Raw genomic sequence first — 25,680 nt, forward strand, 5'->3', positions numbered from 1 at the left:
TCATTAGTTTAGTTAAAAATTTTCCCTCCCTCCCTCCCTATTCTCGGTTAGCTCTTTTTTCTTCTTTTCCCTGGGTCTTCTATTTATTTATTTAATTCCTTTTATTTATTTATTTAGTTATGCTTCCATGATTTTCAGGTCTTTTTGTCGGAACAGGTGGATATGGGGTAACAATCAGATTTTGTTCTTTGTCGCTTGGAACAGGTGCCGTGCGGAAATTGGGCGTTCTTGGTCAGCAGGGACATGAAGGTTGTTGGGTTTTTGCTAAAGTTGGGCTATGGCTTGAAAAGTTTAAATAGTTGTTTCGTGGGGTGGTTACAAGGTTTTGGGTAATGTACGTTTTTGGTGGGTAATTTTTGGAATGTGATGTTATGCGGTGGGTTGGGATGATATTTAAATGATTATCAGGTTTTGGTATTGTTTGAATTGTAATTATGTTGTGCTGGGTGGGGGCGGGGTTTGTGACGTGTTAGGGGCGGGCCTGACGTTTGGGGTTGTAAGGTAACATCTTATTTAGTGAGGACTAGTTTTGTGAGGCGGTTGCCAGGTTTGTATTGTTGTAAATATGCACCTGTTTCAATAAAAGCGGCCTTTTGCACACTCTCAATCTGGTCTGGTGTCTGCTCACCCCCCCTCACCCCTCCCTCCCAAGGAGGGCTTGGGGGGGGGGCAGCCGACCGTAGGAAGGTCCCCACCCCCGGGCGGATTGGGAGGGGCTAGTGGGGGGGGGTCGTGCTCGGCGCACCAGCCTTGGGCTCCTTTTGGGCTTGTTTTGGGCTCCCTCGGTTCCTACTGAGGGAGCCCAGTTATATATTCCCCTGGCCCCTCCTCCCGGCCACCATTTTAGGTTGAATGACCTGGTGGCCGGGAGCTCATTAGTTTAGTTAAAAATTTTCCCTCCCTCCCTCCCTATTCTCGGTTAGCTCTTTTTTCTTCTTTTCCCTGGGTCTTCTATTTATTTATTTAATTCCTTTTATTTATTTATTTAGTTATGCTTCCATGATTTTCAGGTCTTTTTGTCGGAACAGGTGGATACGGGGTAACAATCAGATTTTGTTCTTTGTCGCTTGGAACAGGTGCCGTGCGGAAATTGGGCGTTCTTGGTCAGCAGGGACATGAAGGTTGTTGGGTTTTTGCTAAAGTTGGGCTATGGCTTGAAAAGTTTAAATAGTTGTTTCGTGGGGTGGTTACAAGGTTTTGGGTAATGTACGTTTTTGGTGGGTAATTTTTGGAATGTGATGTTATGCGGTGGGTTGGGATGATATTTAAATGATTATCAGGTTTTGGTATTGTTTGAATTGTAATTATGTTGTGCTGGGTGGGGGCGGGGTTTGTGACGTGTTAGGGGCGGGCCTGACGTTTGGGGTTGTAAGGTAACATCTTATTTAGTGAGGACTAGTTTTGTGAGGCGGTTGCCAGGTTTGTATTGTTGTAAATATGCACCTGTTTCAATAAAAGCGGCCTTTTGCACACTCTCAATCTGGTCTGGTGTCTGCTCACCCCCCCTCACCCCTCCCTCCCAATGGGTTTCGAGCCAGTTTTAAAATTCATGCAGCATTGAATTAAATTGAAACACCTTTAGTGGGCTCCACGATGTCAGGTAAGTTGAATCAATCCACATTTGCTGTGCTGATCGCAACATGGCACAGTTCAGCGTTGCGCAGCCTCTTTAGTTCACAAGATGGTGCGAGTTCCACGGCAGGGCGCAGTGTAAATCATTTTGTTGTCCAAAGGCCCAAGAGCTTTAAACTCGCACTCCCAGCACATGTCACCTTCTGGCATTAATCATGGAAACAAACCTCGGCATGTTAGGAACTTTTATTTCATTTGCTACGCGTTTCGAGGCAGCAGCCTCTTCTTCCTGGGCAGCTGCTAAAAACCAGCTTGTGGAATTTTCCTCATTGCTTGCACCTGTACTGCCCTCAGTGGGCCACGTTCATATATATATATATTACCTAGTTATGGTTACAACCAAGTAGCATTTTCTGATTTGCAAATAACTTTGGCGTCGTTTGATGAATCTTTGCGAAATTCTCCAAAGAAAAAGTCTATCCAGGTCAGCTTCCATCCTAAAAGTTTGGGAGTGATTCATCAAGTGGGGGCTGAGAAAAAAGGGGGGGTCCCTAAACGCGTTTTCCCCATGTTAATTTCCAGAGGGGATTTTGCGACGAGCTACAACCCGAACTGCTGAACGGAATTACCCCAGATTTGGCAGAAGGGTAGAGCTTGGTTCAGAAAGCAACCATTTTTTTTAGTTCAGTAGTTTTTGAGAAATTCAAAAAATAAGTCAAAAAATCTATTTCCCATAGGAAACTTTGTGCAAGGCTACAGCCGAAACTACTGAACAGAATTACCACAAATTTGGCAGAAAGGTAGTGCTTGGATCAGAAAGCGACCTTTTTTTAAATTGTGTAAATCCATTCAGTAGTTGCTGAGAAATTAGAAAAATAAAAGTTTTGATATCTGGGCGGAGCCTAAGTCCCATGCACAAGCTTCACTGTGATTGGCTGCCAACACTCCAAACCAGGAAGTGTTGGCAGCCATCATGTGGCTCGGTAGAAGAGAGTCGCTAGAAAAGAGAGAAACAAAGGTATAAGGGGGCAGGGTAGAAACACCCTGTCCCCCATGGACTGCTCAGGGGTCCCAGAAGGACACCCAGAGCCCAAAAAAGATAATATTATTTTTTCAATTTCGTCACGTTAGCACAGTTTTGCAGGGAGGGGGAGTGGCCTGATGTGACAAGTGTGCAAATGGGCACTGTGGCGTGTTTTAAGTTGGGGGATTAAGTTTCCTTGAACCCTGAGGGTCCCTGGGGGCCAACTAGCCCACCAGGTACCTCCAGTATGTGCCAGGGAGCTGTGTTGCAGAGATGTGTTCAGAGACCATGCCCCTGTTTCCACTACTGTGCAACGCAGCTCTGTGGCACTTACTGCAGGTAGGTGGTGGGCTAGTTGGCCCCCAGGGACCCTCTGGACTCAAGGGGATATAATCCCCCAATTTACAATGCTGGGGGATTAAATCCCCTTGAGTCCTGAGGGTCCCTGGGGGCCAACTAGCCCACCAGGTACCTCCAGTATGCGCCAGGGAGCTGCGCACATTGTAAATTGGGGGATTAAGTCTAATTTAATCCTGAGGGTTCCTAGGGGTGAATTAGCTCACCAGGTACTTCCAGTATGCGCCAGGGAGCTGCGTTGCAGAGAGGTGTTGAGAGGCCATGCCCCTTTTTACACCTCTCTGCAACGCAGCTCGATGGTGCTTACTGGAGGTAGCTGGTGGGCTGGTTGGCCCCCAGGGACCCTCAGGACTCAAGGGGATTTAATCCCCCAATTTGCACTTATAAATTCACCCTGCACTGTCCCTGCAGTACTCTAATCATCCAATCAGTACCCATGTACTTACGCAATGACCCATGCACTAACACATGCACTGTACAATCCTCTGAGCACTGCCCATGCAGTCCAGCCGTCGCCCTGCCAGTGCCCATGCACTCTTTCAATCACCCAGCCAGCACCATGTACTTATCCAATTACTCCACCAATACCCAATCACTTATACATTCACCATGCACTCTCCTTGCAGTACTCTAATCTTCCAGACAGTACCCATGTACTCATGGAATGACCCAGGCACTAACACATGCACTGCTACAATCCACTGTGCGCTACCCATGCAGACCTCTAACCACCTACACAGTACTGATTCACTCCTCCAAATACCCAGGTTGTACCCATGCAGTCCAGAAATCCCTCTGTCACTACCCATGCACTCCTCAGATCACCCATCCAGCATCATGTACTTATCCAATCACTCCGCCAAAACCCAGGCAGTTATAAAATCACCACGCACTGTCCTTGCAGCACTCTAATCATCCAGTCACTACCCATGTACTCATGCAATGCCCCAGGCACTAAGACATGCACTGCTACAATCCCCTGAGCACTACTGATGCAGTCGACCAATCTCCTTGTCACTACCAATGCACTCCTCTAATCATCCAGCCAGCAGCATGTACTTATCCAATCACTCCGCCAAAACCTAAACACTTATAAATAAACCATGCACTCTCCTTGCAGAACTCTAATCATCCACTCATCACTCATGTACTCATGCAATGACCCAGGCAGTAACTCATGGCAAATACAGAGGAGGTCACGCTAATCACAGGGGTACCCCAATGCATAGTGTTCCCTAGTGTATGTAGGTGTTTTCACTGTATTCTAAGTGTCTTTTCACATAGCACTGGCTTCGGTCCTGGTTCGTCAGAGTCAGTTACCACTAGTACCCGTCAGTAAAAAGTTGGGGGCACAAGAGGACTTTCTGCTCCTATGTTGGTTCCTTCTGCACATCTCTTGCTTCTTCCTGCACTTTTGTTCATCTTTCTGGACTTCTATTGACTCTTTCAGCATTTGTCTTGCTTCTTTCTGCGCTTTTGTTCCTCTTTCTTCACATGTCCTACCTTTGTAGGCATAGTTAGAAATTAGCATTTAAAAACGATTGAAATTCTTTGAAAAAACCATAGGTTTCAGGCATGTCATAGTTAGAGATTAGCATTTTAAAAACAATTGAAATTCACTGCAAAAACCATAGGTTTCAGGCACGTTATAGTTAGAAATCAGCATTTAAAAAACCTTGGAAATTCACTGAAAAAAAATAGATTTCTGGGACGGTATAGTTAGGGTGATGAGTGATGTCACTGACCATGTCATGAATGATGTAATATGTGACGTCATCAGCAGTGCATTGCGGGGGCGCGAGTTAAAGTTAGCTGAACTAACTATAGCAGGGTAATTTCTATGGTTTTGTACAAGTGAAATATCCAACTAACTATAATGTCCCTGAAACCTATGGTGTTTTTCAGTGAATATATATATATATAGGTTTCAGCCACGTTATAGTTAGGAATTAGCATTTAAAAAACCTTAGAAATTCACTGAAAAAAACCATAGGTTTCACCCATGTTATAGTTAGCTGGACATTTCTCTCCTACAAAACCATTGAAATTCCCCCGTTATAGTTAGTTCAGCTAACTATAACTTGCACGCCCGCAATGCACTGCTGATGACGTCACATATTACATCACTCATGACATGGTCAGTGACATCACTCATCACATCACTGATGACATCTCAAATGACATCACTGATGACTTCACTGATGACATCATCCAGTGAATGTGTGTCTTTCTGAAAAATAAATATTTTTTATAAATGTATATCTAAAGGTTGATGGAAGAATAAATGGGTAAATAAGTGTCTAAATGGATGTTGTTTTGTAAAATTGATTGTATAACTGACTTATTAAGTATACCTTAGTGAATACATGTATTAGCGAGTGCTGTTTAAATATGTAAACCTCTGTATCAGTGTCTCACTTTGTATATAAGTGACTGCATGGGTTGGTGAGTACCTACATGAGTGTCTATATGGGTTATTAGTTGGTTTTTTGAGTATGAGAATGAGTGTCTGTATGGTTTGGTGGGGGGTATTACTTAGCGCACAGATGCATGAATGACTGACTCACTGTTTGTATGTGTTTTGAAAACAGAATGTGTGCAGGACTGTATGGGTGGATGAGTGTGTGTATGGGTGTGTTAGTGAGTGAATCACTGTCTCAATAGTATCTTTATGAGTAACTACATATGTTTTAAACTAGTATATGTGAGTATTGATGTATATAAGTGAGTATATGTGAGAGTGAGAGATTGGTGGAGTTCCTGTATAAATAAGTATGTGTTTCTATAAGTGATTGTTTAAGAGAGTAAGTATGTGTACGTTTCTGTAGAAGTAAGTGTAGTGGTATGTGTATAGCTGTATATGCAAGTAAATGGATGTTTGCATGTGTGAGTATGTGTGTGAGTAACTCTATGGATGAGTATCGGTGTGTAACAGGATGTATAGGTGTATGAGTACATATGATGAGTGAGTACATGTATGAGTGACTATATAGAACTGTTGCTGAATGAGTGGATGTGTATGTAGATGTTGGAATTACCTAATAGGTTGTTGTAACTCGTATTGGTATATCAATTTTTTTGAAAATTATTTTTGAATGTGTGTATCAAAGGTTATATTAGGGTGAGAGGAGGTCTGCCTCTCCTTCACAAGGATGATGTCATCAGTGGAGTCATCAGTGATGTCATTTAAGATGTCATCAGTGATGTGATGAGTGATGTCACTGACCATGTCATGAGTGATGTAATATGTGACGTCATCAGCAGTGCATTGCCGGCGCGCGAGTTATAGTTAGCTGAACTAACTATAACCGGGGAATTTCAATGGTTTTGTATGAGAGAAATGTCCAGCTAACTATAACATGGGTGAAACCTATGGTTTTTTCAGTGAATTTCTAAGGTTTTTTAAATGCTAATTCCTAACTAAAACGTGCCTGAAACCTATGTTTTTTTCAGTGAATATATATATGCACTGGAAAACTAAACACCCACTTCCTTTACAAAGAAATGGAAGTTTGCATCTCTGCAACCTCTCTAATTTTTCACCTTAGTCATCTTCCACTCAATCAAAACAACAACCACAAATACACACACCTACTTGCTACCATTCATGCCTAACCTTATCAATTATTCTTCTTTAATTCAAATTCAAAGTGCAGGCCCTTTATTCAGCGTTCTTGGTAACTACTACCCGTGAATAGCAGTGGGTAATTTGCACACTTCTGTCCATTCTTGCATCTTTTCTACCACACACTGCGGCAGGTTTAATCAATCAATCAGTCAAGGCATTTATATAGCGCACTACTCACCCGGAGGGTCTCAAGGCGCTAGGGGAGGGGGGGGTCCGCTACTGCTCGAACAGCCAGGTCTTGAGCTGTTTCCTGAAGGCAAGGTGGTCCTGGGTCAGACGGAGGTGGGTCGGGAGGGAGTTCCAAGTCTTGGCGGCCAGGTAGGAGAAGGACCTTCCTCCTGTGGTGGCTCTTCGGATCCGGGGGACGGCGGCAAGGGCGTGGCTGGTCGATCGAAGCTGGCGTGTGGGAGCGTAGAAGTTGAGGCGGCTGTTGAGGTATGCTGGTCCTTGCTTGTGCAGGGCTTTGTGTGCGTGGGTGAGGAGACGGAAGGTGATTCTCTTGTTGACCGGGAGCCAGTGCAGATCTCTTAGGTGTCCGGAGATGTGGCTGCGACGGGGGATGTCCAGGATGAGTCGTGCTGAGGCGTTCTGGATCCGCTGGAGTCTCTTCTGGAGTTTGGTGGTGGTTCCGGTGTAGAGGGAGTTGCCGTAGTCCAGTCAGCTGGTGACGAGGGCCTGGGTGACCATCTTCCTGGTCTCGGTGGGGATCCACCGGAAGATCTTACGTAGCATGCGCAGGATGTTAAAGCACGATGAGGAAACGGCGTTGACTTGTCTGGTCATCGAGAGGGAGGAGTCCAGGATGAAGCCCAGGTTGCGTGCGTGGTCTGTTGGTTTGGGTGCGCTGCCCAGGGCGGGGGGCCACCAGGAGTCGTCCCAGGCGGAGGGTGAGGATCCCAGGATGAGGACTTCCATCTTGTCCGAGTTCAGTTTCAGGCAGCTGTTCATCATCCACTTGGCTACTTCTGTCATCCCTTCGTGTAGGTTGGCTCTGGCGGTTGCGGGGTCGTTGGTGAGGGAGAGGATCATCTGGGTGTCGTCGGCGTAGGAGATGATGTTGAGGTTGTGTTGGCGTGCGATGGCTGCGAGGGGGCTCATGTAGACGTTGAAGAGGGTTGGGCAGAGCGAGGAGCCTTGAGGAACGCCGCAGATGACTTCGGTGGCTTCTGATCTGAATGGGGGAGGCGGACTCTCTGTGTCCTTCCGGCGAGGAATGAGATGATCCATTCCAGTGCCTTCTCCTGGATTCCGACGTTGCTGAGGCGCTGTACTAGGGTGCGGTGGCAGACAGTGTCGAAGGCCGCGGAGAGGTCTAGGAGGATGAGGGCCACTGTTTCTCCGTTGTCGAGCAGGGCTCGGATGTCATCGGTGGCTGTGATCAGGGCGGTCTCGGTGCTGTGGTTGGCCCGGAAACCAGACTGAGAGAGGTCGAGGGATCCGTTCGTCTCGAGGAAGGCGGCCAGCTGCTTGTTGACGGTCTTTTTGATGACTTTTGCAGGAAACGGGAGCAGCGAGATGGGGCGGTAGTTCTTGAGGTCGGTGGGGTCGGCTGATGGCTTCTTTAGTAGGGCGCTGAGTTCGGCGTGCTTCCAGCTCTCCGGGAAGGTAGCGGTGTCGAAGGAGGTGTTGATGATGTCCCGCAGGTGGGGTGCGATGACAGCGTCGGCCTTGTTGAAGACGTGGTGCGGGCAGGGGTCGGTCGGAGATCCGGAGTGGATGGAGTTCATCGTGCGGATGGTGTCTTCGGTGTTGATCGGGGTCCAGGCGCGGAGGGTGGTGGTGGGGGGCGGTGGTTCAGTCGTGGCGTGCGTCGGTTGGGTGCTGAAGCTGTTGTGTATGTCTGCAATCTTGTTGTGGAAGTAAGAGGCCAGGGAGTTGCAGAGGTCTTGTGAAGGGGTGATGTTGTTGTTTCCGGCGTTGGGGTTGGAGAGCTCTTTGACGATGTTGAAGAGTTCCTTGCTGTTGTGTGCGTTGTTGTCCAGTCGTTGCTTGAATGCAGACTTCTTGGTGGCGAGGATCAGTTGGTGGTGTTTTCGGGTGGCGAGCTTGAGGGCAGCCATGTTGTTCGGTGTTGGGTCTCTGCGCCAGGCTTTCTCGAGGTCTCTGCAGTTCTTCTTGGAGCTCTTGAGTTCGTCGGTGAACCATGGGGCTTTCTTGCTACCGGGTCTGCTAGGCGGGGTCTTCAGAGGAGCGAGGTCGTCTGGGCAGTCGCTGATCCACTTTGCGAGGTTGGTGGCCGCCTGGCTTGGGTTTGTTGTGCTAGTGGGAGGGTTCACGCTCAGGGAGGTCGCGAGCTGGTCGGCTGTGATCTTGTTCCAGCTTCTGCGTGCAACCTGTTGCTGGTGGTGGTGGATCGTGGTCCTTCTTAAGCTGAAGTGTACGCAGCTGTGGTCCGTCCAGTGGAGTCCGGTGGCGTGGCTGAAGGTGATGTCCTTGCTGGATGAGAACACGGGGTCGAGTGTGTGTCCGGCGTAGTGGGTGGGGGTGGTCACCAGCTGCTTGAGACCGAGGTTGGCGAGGTTGTCCAGCAGGGTGGTGGTGTTGCGGTCGTTGTTGTTCTCCAGGTGGAAGTTGAGGTCCCCGAGGAGGATGTACTCAGCGGAGAGGAGGGCGTTCGGGCTGATGAAGTCGGCGATGTCTTCGCTGAATTGTGTGCGTGGTCCCGGGGGTCTGTAGATGAGGGTGCCTCTGAGATTGGTCTTGGGGTTGATGTGGATCTGGAAGTGCAGGTGTTCGGCGGGTGCGAGGGTGTCATCGGAGTTGGTCGTGATGCGGATGGTGTTCCTGTGGATGATGGCGATGCCTCCTCCTGTCTGGTTGACGCGGTCCCTCCGGATGATCTTGTAGCCGTCCGGGATGACGATGGCGATGTTGGGCGCTGAGGAAGCATTCATCCAGGTTTCCGTGAGGAAGGCGACGTCTGGGGCTGTGGTGTCGAGCAGGTTCCAGAGCTCGACGGCGTGTCTGTGGATGGAGCGGGTGTTGAGCAGGATGCACTTGAAGTGGTTGCTGATGTGGCTTGGCTTGATCAATGCAGGTGTAGTGCAGGTCCGGATGCAGGTGAACTTGCAGGAATGGCAGCAGAAGGGTCCGTGGGTGCGTCTCGGGGTGGCCCGGTAGCAGCCCGGGATTCGACCGGCGTTGAGTGCGTAGAGTTCGGTGGCGTCGTAGGTTCGGCGGGTGGGTTGGGGTCTGCGGGAACCAGGGGTCCTGGCACTGGGCGCGGTCCAGGCACGGACGGGCGCAGACGGGCTTACCTTTGGCGCACCTTCGGCGCTCAATCGGGGCTCCTGCTGCGCGCGTCCGCTGCGCGGTCGCTCTGGGGGCATCATAAGTAAGGAGCCGGTAGGGCGGGTCAGCTGGGTGGCGGGAGCGTGGGCGGCCAATGGGCAGGAGGGGGGCGGAGTCGGCGTAGGTCAGTGGCGGGAAGGGGGTCAGAGGACGGCTCAGCGGCGGCTGGGGCGTCCGGCGGCCGGGAGCGGTCTCAAAGGAAGGGGGAGGGCAGCAGAAGGGGGGGAAAACTGGAGGCAGCAGAAAAGACAAGCAGCGAGTCAAGGGCAACCCAAGGAAGGGAAGAAACACAGGCGGCAGCAGAAGCGGCGGCGAAGGCAACCACGAGTCAGCAGATTGGGCAAGTGGCTGGAGGCAGCAGCGAGCCAGCAGGACAGCTTGTCAGGGCAGCTCAGGTAGTCAGCGGGCAGGAGTAGCGGAGTGGGGGCGACCTCGCCTGGCACAGGCTCAGCGGTCGCTCCCTGTCCCTGCACTCGGTCCCCTTAAGTAAGGAGCCGGTAGGGCGGGTCAGCTGGGTGGCGGGAGCGTGGGCGCCAATGGGCAGGAGGGGGGCGGAGTCGGCGTAGGTCAGTGGCGGGAAGGGGGACAGAGGACGGCTCGGCGGCGGCTGGGGCGTCCCGCGGCCGGGAGCGGTCTCAAAGGAAGGGGGAGGGCAGCAGAAGGGGGGGAAAACGGGAGGCAGCAGAAAAGACAAGCAGCGAGTTTACAAGCCCCTTACGCCACTTTTGCATCATTTTTCCCACGACCATGTAAATCTGCCCAACTGTGTGTACTTTATGCACTAGATTTCTTCCTTAGTTGTTGTACTAGTTTCTCTTGCTCCCACTGCGGAATCCAACACCCTATCTGTGTAATGACCAGGAAATCCAAAGATCCACTTCACTGACAATGCAGTGGGTAGTTTGCGTCTCTCCAACCTTTCTTATTTTTCACGTTTTTCATCTTCTACTCAATCTACACATCATCCACACATCTAATTGCTGCATTCCTTAGCTGTGACTATTAATTCTTCATCTATTTTATATTCATATTCAAAGTGCAAGCCCTGTATCGAGCCTTTTTGTTGTAACTACTATTCCAGGAATTCTGCTCATACACAAAACTGTGCATAAAGACTTAGGACCTCAGTGAATATGGTGTACCAAAACCCACCTTACTACACAAACCTCCTACCAAACTAGCAATCAGTCACTCATTGGTTCTTCACCCTAGAGCAAAAACACCAATGACTAGTCAACCCAGAACATGCAACTTAGATTACATGAAGTAAAGTGGATAACAAAAACACTCTTTCAATATACTCTTACACCAGTCAAAAACAAGATGTAAATAAAGACACATGCAACTTTGAAATGTTTATTTCTAACGCCATAATCTCATGAACACTACCTTAGACAATACAACCAAACATATTATCAGAAACAAGGTTGTCAGCATTGTTACTATTCTATGAAATACAAACGGAAAAAGCATCCTATAATGCTAAAGGTAAACAAATTTTAAATATACCTACATTTCACCCTCCCTACCTAGCAGATTAGTTTATAACTACAAAAAGTCTCATAGGATCACATGGGCACACCCATACCTCTGGTACTCAGCAGTAATGGATCTCATTCAGTGCTCCACAAACTGTCAAGATACGAATGTTCTCCAACTGTGTGTAACTTTGCCTCCACAATGGATTATGAAATACGTAAGTATCAGAGGTGCCCACAGCTCCATATGTATTATGGCTCGAACATGCGAGGATCATTCTGAATAACAGACACAGTATTCAAGATAACCTTGATGTTCCATGCTCTCACTATACACACAAAACTAGCAAGGCAGTTTACAAATCTAGCATACCAAATTATTCTCATATAAAGCAAAATACTCAGCCTTCTCTAAACAATATCACAAGCACATGTTGTGTGCAAAGCAGAGCAGGAAAGCAAAAATAGCGTGTACGCTTCTAATCAACCCATGCTAACTTAACAGGGTGTGAGTGCAAGGCTCAGCCCCACGGCACCCTTCCTTGATCGAAGCACGTGATATAAACGTGAGCTAATTAGGAACGCAGAGTCCAAGCCTAAAAAGCAGAGTCAAGTTCACATTTCCCAAAAAAAGTTATTCGCTCTTTGATAGAAAACAGTAACTAAATAATAAAGAATACGTAGAAAAATCAAACAGTCTTAATCCAACAGCGTGTAAGCACAGTATGTAGCAACAGCCTCCAAGAGGAAGTCATTGTTTTCATATGAAAACATTTCAGCCATCCAATTCAATAACGAGAATGAACATACATGTTCCTCAACAACCGGAGCCTCTATCACCATCGGAGGACAACTCGGGTCATCTTCTATGTAACTGCGTGCCAAGAACTCAAGCGCCGCTGCAAAAACATTTCAACGTCCCATTATTCGATGTGTCGCTGCTAAGGCCATAATCCCGCCGCCAGAACAGAGCAAGTCATGAACCACTAAGCGGCTCATCAACTGGTCATAATCCGCGTTGGGAGACACCGTACTGCAGAGACACAAATCCAGGGCCCAGTCAAAATCGCAGCTCAGGCAATGGAACACAGGTTGAACGCATGTCATAAAGAAAAATCGAAACGATAATCCATAAACTGCACTCAACGTTGCAAGAGGCAGCGTTCCATAGTAACTGCACATTCGGTTGCGGAGTAGCAACAGCCGGGACATATTATCGTCTGCTGCAGGATGTACATCCATATTTATGTAAACAAATTAATAAAAGCACACCGGCAACTAATGCGAGTATTAAGCGCAATCCATCAAAGATGCTGGAAAAATCGAATGAAAAAATCCCAAAAAGACACCAAATATACTTTCTACAGAAGTCACAAGGCCACTGTTTCTAACTTTAAAAAAGTAAGGTAACCCCGTAGTCAAGGACACAGTAAAGATTCTCTAAATTAACTCCCCAAAATTCAAGAGCACATCTGTATTTAATAAATCATGCACTTCTGTGCGGGTGTTTGCTACATAAAGGACAAATGTTTCTGTACCAGATATAAGAGCAACCTCTTTTTGAGACAATAGCACTCTTATATGACTCATTTGGTTGACTCTGCTTTCAAGGTCGAAATCGACCGCCAGATGGAAACATCCAGCTTCCCATGCAGAGGAGTTAACACAACTGTGTTTTTAATCAAACCACACGCTCAGTTACCGTAATCATGTAAGCGATGCCTGCTAACATTGCACAACAATTTCCATTATTTCAAAGTAAAAAACTCCAGTTTCCAGTAAAACTGAACGTTGTTATGATAGCAGGTGTCGGACTTCCTTTCAAAACTCAGTCCAAATCAGGCGCATCTTGTATACAAGAGCCATGCAATTGTATGTGTCTACAAATTAAGGAGTGATGTGATACTATTGTGCAATCCTCGCCATTCACATAGACTTCTTTTCCCTCACTCAGGCACCTATATGTAAATGGTAATAACCAAGCTTCATGGACATAAGGGCTGCCAAAACATCCATATCTGCCTATAGCATAGTATTTCATGCAAACCTCAAACTTAAACAAGTTAAAAAGTAATGTTATGATACCGTGGATAAGCCACACACCTGAATTGGATCTCCAATGAGTGACCACTTCTAACCATTCTCATAGCGCGCCCTGTGCTCTGATTTGACAGTGAGCGAGAGATCGCACCATAGTTTATACTGCAAATCTTTCTCAGCATACGCTACGAATACGCTTCGAGGTTACGCGTTGCATCAAAGCCTCCGTGTGACGTCATGAACGGCGCCCCGTACAAAAAAGACGCAAATATTTTTAATTGTTTCAAAACATATATTCATGTATTTAATGAACATACTAACAGAAGACTTAATCTAGGATAATTATGGAATCATTTTTTAAAAAGTTTTTAGAATCCTATATTACTTCTATATTGTATGAGTGCAGCTGCTTGCCCCTCCACCTGGTACCCTAGACTCCACCACGCCCAGACCCGGTTCATAAGCACGAGTGATCGTCACCACAAAACCATTGGCGTGCATATTGCTTTTCCACACATGCTTTTACAACTAGTATGCATTTACCACACATACTAAATGCATAATCTTAATAATGTTTTTTTGTTGACCAACACGTGTTGTAATGCCTGTGCCTTACGTCCTTCAAATTAGTTTCTAGGTATACGTGTGACCAACTCTGATAAGATCGGAGGCCAAGGACAAACACCGTGGTATCTGTGGCACTAACTCTCATTAATCACAGAGAAAATATACGCAGGGTAAAATGAAAGTAACTGGTATAATAAAAATAACGAAGGAAAACTGCTAAAATGGCGGTTGGACGGAGTATGTTATCAACGTTTGGCACCTCGACACTACATTTCAAATAAATATACATACAATATGTTTATTAATATATTACAAAAGTATAGCACCGGATAACACACATGACCCGGGAAAACAAAGCGGCAAATTTAATACCTAAAATCAGGAGAGGTTTGCTTGGTGAACTTGAAGAAAAAGAAAAAAAAGTGCACTTGCAAACAAGGCTGGCATGCGTAGACAGTACAACTGATGCAGCAAAAAAACATAAAAGTTTTACATACTGTCATAGAAATATAGCTCTAAAAATTTCCTCCATAATTTGCCCCCCCCCGGGACCTAATAAACAAAACGAACTTCTAGTTTTTTTTCACCTTTTCCACCGCGTACAAGTACTGCACGAGTACCCCCCCATTTTTTTTTTTTTTTTTAAATAAAAATTGAGCCTAAAGATCCATGTACCACCCCCCTGACCAAGACTATAGGGTCAGAATGTTTCTACCCTGCCCCCTTTCCTTATATCTCAACTTTGTTTTACTGTTTTCTTGTGACTCGGCTCTCGCGACAAACAAGATGGCTGCCAACATTTCCTGTTTTGGAGTATTGACAACCAATCAGCATGTAGCTCTTGCTTATAATTGTACGCCTTTCCAAATGCGTATGCCTCGATTTTCCTTTAAAAAAATAAAAAATAGAGCCTAAACATCTATGTACGACCCCCTGTGCAAGCCTAGAGCATCAGAATGTTTCTAGCCTACCCCCTTCCCTTATTTCCCAACTTTGCTTTACTGTTTTCTTGTGACTCGGGTCTAGTGAGGCACAAGATGGCCGCCAACACTTCCTGGTTTCGAGTGTTGACAGACAGATCACAGCCAATCAGCATACAGCTCGCGCTCGTAATTGAACAGATTTCCGTACGCGTGCTGAACTCCGTCTCTAGATATCGCTATGATTTTACTTGCGATTTTCTCAGAAACTACTGAACGGATTTACACCATTTAACAAAAAGCACAATCTGCGAACAGAACTCTACCTCTCTGCCAAATTTCATGTAATTCCGTTCAGCAGTTCGGGCTGTAGCCCTGGCTAAAGGTCCCTAGGGAAAATAGCATGAAGAAAAAACGTTTTGGGGCCCCCCTTTTTTCTCAGCCCCCTGAGGTAATATAAATTTTATGGTCATGTTGTGTTCCCTAGCGAGTACCCCACCGACTCCATGTACGAGTTAAAAGTGCATGTAACTTCCCTCCTGTATCAGCTATGAAGACGCAAATACATTTGCGTCCAACGTTAACTTGTCCTCTTTCAGACCCACCATGAATGGGTTTGATGGTCCGTTCCTAAGTATGCTATGCCAACGTCTTTTTGAAGTGTACTCCTACGTTTTTCAGCCTGGCTGAGAGTAGGCCCTGAATCTCTGCCACCGAGTCTCTTTTCTGGCTTCTGACTGCGAGGGCCCCTGCCCAAGCAGCCCCCGTACCCGTGAACTCTGACTTACTTCTAGCGCGGCCCTCCGTGCTCAGCTCAGCCTGCTGCCTGCCAAGATTGACTATAACCTTCGAGTTATCTGTTTTCCTCCCCGAAGATACATTCCAGCCTGCTAGTTTCAGTAAACATCCTTCCTCAGCTGCAGGGCTAAAGGGCCGACCTGTCTTTATGCAAGTAATTCATAGCCTCTGTTGCCATGCTTCCATGGAAGGCCCCATGCCCCCACGCTTCTCATACAGACACTCAGGCGCTTATACACGCACTCACAGCAAGTATAGAATAGCTTCTGCTCTAGAGACCTTTCTGCCCAGATAGCTTAGTTCCTAAACATCAGATATCAGATATGATAGAAGCACAAGTTGATCTGACATGCCAGACTTCTGTCTCTTTCCGTCAGTATAAATGTCAAGTCCCCTACACCCCGTCTATCACACGTCATGCAGCTGCGTGCGCATCCAAGCTTCCGATTTCTGCTGACATTGCAACATTCTGTTAGCACCACCCCTTGGTGCCACCCATTTGCGTCACCTATCAGTGACGTTTCTAGCACACACGCCTAGTTTACGCCTAGTTTACGCCTCTTGATGATGTACTAGTACCACGTGTATACTGTTATCTTGTTTTCTCTCAACTGTTACGCCTCTTACATTGAACATTATGATGTAAATCAAGTATATAAGCCATGTATTGTCAATAAACGTGAGCGCGCTCATCTATCCCTTCTGACACCCTGTGTGGTGGTCAGAACATGATATCCTGATTCCTTTATGAGGAATAAAACCCTTAGAAACTCTTACACCACGGACTCTGTTTTCCTTCATTCTGATTGAGTTATTATTAATTAAGTACTTACCTGCATAGAAATTAAGAGAGTAAATTAATTATTTACGTCATTTTGGCGCCCGAATAGGGACCCCTCCCCCACCCCACGCGCCGGAAGGTGCGTTGCAATCCGTGTCCCCTGCCATCAGTTAGACGGACTACACGTGTACTGGCAGGACTTCCTGCATCCCCCTCTGACACACGGAGGTGACGAAGACTGCAATCAGTGCCCAGACGAGGCGGTGAGGAGTGCGGAGGATCCCGACCAGAGCCCAGCCGAAAGAAGCAAGGTCCGAGGTGTGAAGAGGCCCACCAGGTTTCCGAAGTTTTCCGAAGTTTTCCGAAGTTTTCCGAAGTTCCGAGCCGAGTCCAGTCGAGTTTTCCGAGGCCTTCTGTTTTCCGTGCTTCCCGGTGAGTACCATTGCTGGGTCGTATCTAGACGGGTTTGGGTACGCAAGTCCGGTCTGCACTGTTTTTAGGCAGTGTATCTGTACTGTTTAGCAGTATATAAAGTATTCCGAATTTCTGCACTGTTACAGCAGTGTATCTGTATCGTTGAGCGGTACATTCAGAGTAGGGGGAAGTTAGCTATGTCTTTAAATGTTTCATGTGATTAATGTCGTGGTATGAGTGTGATTGTTTTTGTGCATTATTGTGTTTTCTTGTATAAATAGTTACAGTCGACATTAAGTACCAAGGATCAAGCATTACAGTATCAAGTAGGCACAATGCCGTTTTTCAACAAGTTAAGGCAGATAGGGACTAGGAAAGGGATGTTAGAGGAAGAGATTCCAATCCCCCCTAGGGACACTCCAGGTAATTTTATGTACAATAAACATGGCATAGACGCCATCCTGTATCTAGAGTTATGGACCGATTATACCAAGCACCTAGAGGAAAGATACCGATGGCCAGTTAACGGAACATGGGATGCCGAGTGCATCATAAAGGTAGAAGAAATATTACGGAAAAAGAAAGCTAGACAGTCTCAGAAAGACGCCATAGAATTTTGGCGTAAGGAATCACGTAAGCGTGCTGAAAGAGCACTCCGTAGAGAAGACAGACTTCAAGAATCAGAAAAGGCCCAAGAAAACGTATTAGTTACTGAGGGAATTCGAGTAAAATTAGAACAAATAGATCGCACCCAAACTAGCCAAGTAAATAACATGTATCTTTTGGCCGAAGGTACCCCTGACGCCATCTCAGAAATACCGAAAAATTTGCCGTCACCATTGGTTCCAACTAAAGTAATGCACAAGACTACTAAAGACATATTCCTAAATTCCTATCTAGATGATGTAGCACCAGCCTACACCAATCTGCCTGTTCGCGCCCTGCCTGCAGACAGGGACGGGGGTGGTACTCCACCCCCAGGTCACGTTCCGCCGGTACCACAACAGACTTCTCCTGTTCCGCCAGCCCCGCCACTTCCCCTACTCAAAACTGACCTACCGAAACCACGTTTGCCTGATCCACCTAAACAACAAGTTCACGTTCAGATACAGACTCCGCGGAGAGATAATGCCCAAGCATCCGCCTCAGGAGGTACGACAGCGGGTTTACAGACCCCGCCACCGACACACAGATTGCATTTAAAGGACACACAGAATCCTTTCCAGTCCCCCCACTACTCATCCCGGCTTGAGGCATTGAAAGATAGGATGTCATTCTGCAGATATGATCCAGTACCCGGAACAGACGATCTAATGGTATTAGCATCACTACGCTTAAGATCAGCCACCGACAGCTTGTTATGCTGTGTGGGAATGCAGGAAGCCCTCGACAGACTATACAAATTCATACAGACAGGGAAAGACCCCGACAGTGTCCAAGCTGCCATGTATAAACAGAAAGTAGACATTCAAAAACAGATATTACGATTCTTCATTAATTGTGTAATAAGAGAACGAGACAGGCCTGGAACAGATCAGAGTGAATTAGACGTATTGAACAAGTGGGGCCAAAATATAGCCGAAGCAAAACATGACAAGGGGACTTGCATAGCCGCTATGTCCCAGAAAATTAGAAAGGCAGTATTAACTGCACACCAGGAAGCAACTGATAAAACTTCCTCCGAGGAAGAAAATGAAGATGAGACATCAGGAAAGTCTACAGACATTATAGCATATGTAGGTAGGGGAAACTACCTTAGGAAAGGTGTCCGTCCGGAGAGCAAGAGAGTTTTCTTCTCTGCCTTAACGAATCCGAATTCTGCTGAGCATCAGTTCCAGGAAACTGATAAAAGGCTTCGAGATCGAGTTGGGTACCATGTACTCAATTCTATGGATGAACAAGAACTAGCCCGATCAGCTGTATCATGGGCCGAGAATGCCGACATATATAATGATGATACCGTAGCACAGACATTTTTGAACCTCTCCCCCGACGAACAGAAATTAGCAGGTGTATACATGATTCAGCACCTTCTCATTAAATACAGAAAACATTATTCCGATCCAGGTCCCTTACACGAGACACTGGAAGCACTATTGATGGATAGATGGAGAGGCTTAAGTACCAAATTAGTTCAAATAATTCTAGAACAACGACGCAGATATGATACCTTTGTAAGTTCTGAATATGTTCCCGCCCCACCTCCAGAGAGGAAAATGTACCATATGCAGTGCGGGGGTGGTATTGAAAGTCAGAACCCCTTACGAGAAGTACACCCTGTTATGGGTGAGGACAAGGTTTTGAGACGCGTGTATGTACACACGCCTCTGACTAAATTAGAACTGTTAGAAATGAAGAAACTAGTCCCGTGCCATGATAAAGACCCTGCAGGTTTTCATAGAGAGCTCAAAGATATGTTACTGATGGGAGATTACACGTATGATGATATCATGAAAATGTTGAAAGTATTACTGCCTACGGGGATATTCGAGAAACTGAAAGAAAAGGAATGGGAGGTGGGAGACACAAAGATTGCCTGGGCAGAAATAGAAGACGAAGAGAAAAAACGGATTCCAGGGTTAGGCCTTGGGGACAAAACTAAAGCATTACCAGGTTTAATAGTACAGGTCCTGCCCAGATTATTGACAACTAGAAAAGAAGATTGGGACGCAATCTCGTCCTGTAAACAGAAACATGATGAAGATACTAGCGACTTTTATTCAAGATTCGAGAAATGTTTTATTATCAATAGTGGCCTCCAGCCAAGTAGCGAGTCGTACCCACATCTTTTTGTATCAAAGTTAGTCGAGAATTCCCTACCGTTAGTTAAAAATAGAGTGTATAAAGTCGAGAGTACATGGCAAGCAAATACGCCATCCCAGATGTTACAAATGTTACAATATCACCAGAATAGAATTAGGGAAGAACAAGATCAGGAACAGAAACGTATGAAAGACACGAAAATGAAAATGTTAGTAGCTCAGACGGTCCCATCCGACAGTCACAGAAAAGGTACGACCCAGACAAGTCACACTGCAGCTCCTGTTAAAGGGACATGCAATTATTGCAAGCAGCCAGGTCACTACGTACACGAATGTGCAGTTCTGAAACATAACATAGCGACAGGTAAAACTAAAGAAAGACCGCATCCGCCTAGACAAGACCATAACCAGCATCAGTCTACACAGAATACACAGCCTATGCATGCATCTGCACAGACAGCACAGACCGTAGCAGTACCACAGCCACAGCCCATTGCTGCAACTCAGCAAGTCTCACAACAGATGTACCAGTATGCCCAGTCTGCTTACCCCGAATATTCCCGATATACATGAAACAGCCTAGAGAGGGAAGGTGGCTTGCCTCTTATCGAAATTCCTGTAGATCAAGAAGGTCCTTATGTACACAGTCAAGTATTGGGGAAAGATAGAAAGTTTTTAATTGACACAGGGGCAAGTCGCACTACAATAAGTCATGACGAAGTTCCAGGGGCACCCCTCTCAGGCTCACAAAATGTTTCCCTTGGTTTTTCAGGACAGCCTATTGTAAATGAAGTATCAGAACCAGTTCCCCTGGCTGTGGGTCCATTATCACGCGTTACAGACCTGTTACTAACAAAATCATGTCCGGAAAATCTGTTAGGAATTAAAACATTGAAGGCTCTAGGAGCTATAATCTGCTGCTCCCCGGAGGGGGTTAGACTCTTTCTGCGGGATTTCAAGGGACATTACGTTCTTCGTGAGTTTGACGTCAGATTGAAAAATGTACCTGATTACTTGTGGGCAAAAGGCCCAACTGATGTAGGATGTATGCACATTACACCATACCGCGTTACACTCAAGGCAGGTGTTGTATTACCCAGAATCAGACAATACAAGTTACCACCCGATGCTGTAGTGGCTTTACTGAAAATCATTGAAGAGCTCATTGCCCAAGGAGTGGTCGTCGAAACCGACTCCAATATCTGTAATTCACCCATCATTCCGATTCTTAAACGTACTGATCCCAATGCACCGCCAGTATATCGGCTGGTGATTGATCTTCGAGAATTGAATAAATGCATTATCCCACAGTATCCTGTGGTCCCTGATATATCATCTCTCTTGACTGCTATTGATTCAGAAGCAACGTTCTTTACTGTAATTGATCTCAAGAACGCCTTCTTCAGCGTGCCTATTGATCCAGAGAGCCAATATCTCTTCGGATTCTGTTTAAATGGACGCAGTTTCAAATTTTCGCGCGCACCTCAAGGATTCACAGAAAGCCCCAGCATCTATAGTCAAGCACTGAAGAGACAACTAGATTGTATTCAAATGCCAGTTAACACCGCTTTACTACAATACGTCGATGATCTGCTGATCACCGCACGAAGTGAGCCCGAATGTGAAAAAGCATCACTGACAGTTTTACATTTCCTGGCCGACAAGGGACACAAGGTGTCTCCTTCGAAGCTACAATTCTGTGTTCAGCAAGTTGTGTACTTGGGTCACTTGCTGTCCAAAGTGGGGAGACAGCTCACTCCCGATCGCATTCAGTTAATTGTGAACATGCCGCAACCCAAGACACAAAAGGAAGTGCGGGCCTTCATAGGCCTCACCTCGTACTGCAGACAATGGATTCCCCAGTACGCATTTCTAGCTAAACCACTCATCCAGTTAACGACACAGGAGGCAGCAACTTCGACTGTCCTCCCTTGGACTCAGGAACATACACAAGCTTTTGAAGAATTAAAGAAAGTTTTATGCCAAGCACCAGTTTTAGCGACACCATGTTACAGCAAACCGTTTACACTTTTTGTTACAGAACGTGATGGTACAGCATTGTCTGTCCTCACTCAAGATCAAGCAGGTTCACATAAGCCTTGTGCTTATTTTTCTAGTACATTGGATTCAGTAGCTCAAGCACTCCCTGCGTGCTTAAAGTCAGTAGCAGCAACAGCGTTAGCAATAAGACAAAGTGATTCAATTGTTTTAGGTCATCAGTTAACAGTTCAAGTACCACATTCTGTAGAGGTTTTGTTAAACAGAACCCAGACTCAACACTTAACTATAGCACGACTGACAGGTTATGAATTAACACTATTCCAGCCACACATAGAAATCAGACGTTGCAGCATCCTGAACCCAGCAACACTGTTACCTACAGTTATGACAGATCCAGCTCCACATGATTGTATAGAAATAATTAATGCAGTAACTAAGCCTAGACGAGACTTAACAGATGTCCCATTGACAAATCCAGACCTGACACTTTATGTGGACGGTTCATGCATGAGAACAAGTACAGGAGAATTAGTGGCCGCGTACGCCGTGACCACTGAAACTGAAATTAAAGAAACACATCGTATTGACACACTGTCTGCTCAAGCAGCAGAGCTCATCGCTCTGACCCGAGCTTGCATTTTAGCCAAGAACAGAAATGTTAACATATACACAGATTCCCGCTATGCCTTCGGAGTTGTACACGACTTCGGAGTCCTCTGGCAAGAACGAGGTTTTCTGACTTCCCATGGGGCCAAGATACAACATGGCCCCCTCATTCAAGCACTGTTAGAAGCAATACATTTGCCCTCGGGCATATCAGTCATGAAGTGTAAGGCACATACTAAAGTCACAGATTCTGTTTCCCAGGGTAACGACCTGGCAGACCAGACAGCAAAACATACAGCATTGACTCACACCCAGACTACTGATGTGACAAAGACAATAGTACAGACACAGTGTATGGCAGTTAGAGATCCCGCCCTAGATGTAATTGACATCCAGACACATGCTACTCCAGAGGAGATAAAGAAATGGACTGAACTAGGAGGGATTCAGACAGATCAAGGTTGGGTGACGAAGGGAAAATCTATATGGTTTCTCCCCGACTCAATGGTTCAGGTCATGATAAATACAGCACATAGCCCGGCCCATCTAGGAGAGAAGGCGATGTTAGACAGTTTACAGAATCTCTGGTACAACAAACACTTACGAGCAGCAGCAAAACAGAAAGTGCGTACTTGCATGATCTGTTGTCAGTTCAATCCAGGTAAAAGCGTCCCTGTTGAGCAAGGTGGATTCCATCCTCCCGATCACCCTTTTGAAGTCCTCCAGATGGATTATATCCAGATGAATAGCTGTAGAGGATTTAAGTATGTCCTTGTAATTGTTTGTGCTCTGTCCCGTTGGACCGAAGCATACCCAGTCCCAGACTACACTGCTCCGACCACTGCCAGACAGTTGGTTCGTGAATTCTTCCCACGGTACGGTTTGCCCCGTGTCGTGTATTCAGATAACGGACAGCCGTTCTCGTCCGAGTTGATGAGACAAGTTTCCCTCTTGCTAGGATATCAGTGGAGGTTCCACTGTGTCCGACATCCCGAAGCAGCTGGCCTTGTAGAAAGGCATAATCAGACACTAAAAATCCGTCTTGCCAAGATCTGTCAGGAAAAAGGGGTCGACTGGATAGTCGCCCTGCCCGTGGCACTATTCTACATGAGAATGGTCGCCCACTCAAGATCAGGGCTATCGCCGTACGAAGTGGTCTTTGGCAGACCACCGAATATGTGGGGGACGCCCGTTCCGAAAAAGATCACTGATGTTGATTGTAACATGTTGACAGATTACCTTGCCTCCTTGATGTCTGCACTCCAATCATGTCGTTCACAGGTTGCCGCAGCCTTCCCTGACAATACCGATGTAAAGGCGCATGAGGTCCGTCCAGGGGACCTGGTACTCGTCCGGAATTTCGACCGGAAAAGTCCGCTGGAGCCCCGCTGGAAGTCTCCAAAGACCGTCCTCCTTACCACAAGGACCGCTGTGAAGATCGAGGGGAGAAAGGGGTGGGTCCACACGAGTCACATCAAACTATGCAATGAACTAAAAAACGGACTGAAACAGGACTCTGACTCGTCCACCCCCACCAAAGACTGTGTTGAAGCACAAGACGTTACCGTTCCTAAAAGAGAAAAGACTCCCCAAGAACTCTACCGAATGAAACTCCGATCTAGCAAGTCAGACAGTTTAATTGTTTAAGTCCTCCCTTAGGTGAATCGGTTAAATAGTTTCTGACATGTATCCCCTAGATCGAGATAGAGAGAGAGAGAGAGAAGAAAAGAAACGTACATACTGTAAATCACTGCGTAGTCACTGTATAGTGACGTTGTTAATAATGTTTTTTCTAAGTATTCTAATTATTATTGCCAGCATTCTGCTACCTATATACTGGCCTATTTTCAGGCGTGAACAATCTGCTTACAATGTCTCTGCTGAACACACTTTTAGTGAACTTCCTGCACATGAACTCTCTTACAGACTTGCGCTGCGCAACAATACATTCATTAGTATGTTACACCATTCCCATCAGACAAACAATGCTACCGACTGTTGGATATGTGGCCGACTCCCTCCCTACCAGAATTACAAGGGAGCTCTGCCCCTCTTTCCGTACCCATTCACTCACAATGGCTCCTGTGGAGCATGGTTTAAAATAATTAATTCTCTAGATCCTGATATTGCTGTTTTCGATGGGGGATGGGTTTGGGGAAACTTGAACTTAGTCCTGCTCAACGTCTGTTATCCTGATAAAGAGGGACTTCCCACTCGAATAGGAACTGATCTAGAAAACGAAGTATATGGATTAGGTAATTACACAATTAGCCTTATGATCCTTACTGTTGAATCTGAAGCTGCTCCAGTTTTGCCCCATATGTTAGTATTACCAGTCACAGGTGAATTATGTGTTAGCAAGAAAGGTTCAGTACACGTAGGTCATAGTAAATGCACTACTGTGGTCGAGTTCAGTGACCATGGTAAATCGTCCTTTAAAGCTACCAGTCATTCTTACTTTGTTTGTGGTCATACCGCATACATTAGCCTACCTCCAGATTGGGATGGTACCTGTTACATTGCATTCCTTCTGCCACCTGTTTTTCTAGCTCCCCCTGATTACCATAGAAATACGAATCTAGCACCGAATAGACCCAAAAGAGATATTCCCCTTGTCGACTACACAGAAACGGCATGGGAACAGTACACTGATTTCAATAAAGGATTCTTTTTCTTCCTAGGACCTGTCCAAAACAGTAAATTAATACGCAGATTAACGAGAACACTTGAAGCAGTAGTGAACGAAACTGCCTCCGCTCTAGGTAACTTAACAGAGGAGCAGTCTGCTATACGGACTGTTGTCCTTCAAAATAGTCTTGTGATTGACGTCATCTTGGCAGATAGAGGTGGAGCCTGTAAGGTCATCGGGTCAAGTTGCTGTGTTTTCATTCCACAAAATGCACCATCTGTCTATCAAGCTATCACCCGTTTACATAAAATTGCAAATCAGATACATCAGAATCCAGGCACCTGGACTTGGTCCGGTTGGTTCTGGACTACGTTAACAGCTTGGGGATGGAAGATCTTATCCTTCCTAGGCATTGGCCTTGTTATAGTATTCAGTTGTTGCCTGTGCCTGCAGTGTGGGCCAGCGATATGTGGACTGTGTGCCACATCCTGCATTGAGCATTCCAGTTGTCTCTCAAACAGTCAAAGAAAGAAAGACGAACATATAATGTTACAAGAACAGACTGATAGATTTATGAGGATCGATATATCATGAAGGGTCCGTAGGGAACAAGGAGGGAATGAGGTAATATAAATTTTATGGTCATGTTGTGTTCCCTAGCGAGTACCCCACCGACTCCATGTACGAGTTAAAAGTGCATGTAACTTCCCTCCTGTATCAGCTATGAAGACGCAAATACATTTGCGTCCAACGTTAACTTGTCCTCTTTCAGACCCACCATGAATGGGTTTGATGGTCCGTTCCTAAGTATG

General features: G+C 46.2%; 1 protein-coding gene across 10 annotated transcripts in view; it reads left to right on the forward strand.

Annotated features, from left to right (window-relative positions):
• LOC147733236 (interferon regulatory factor 3-like) overlaps positions 1-25,680 on the forward strand; it is a 282,847-nt gene that overhangs the window by 136,325 nt on the left and 120,842 nt on the right. The gene's annotated exons all lie outside the window — the stretch shown is intronic.

This window comes from Lissotriton vulgaris, chromosome 2_1, assembly GCF_964263255.1.
Source record: "Lissotriton vulgaris chromosome 2_1, aLisVul1.2, whole genome shotgun sequence".
NCBI lineage: Eukaryota > Metazoa > Chordata > Amphibia > Caudata > Salamandridae > Lissotriton > Lissotriton vulgaris.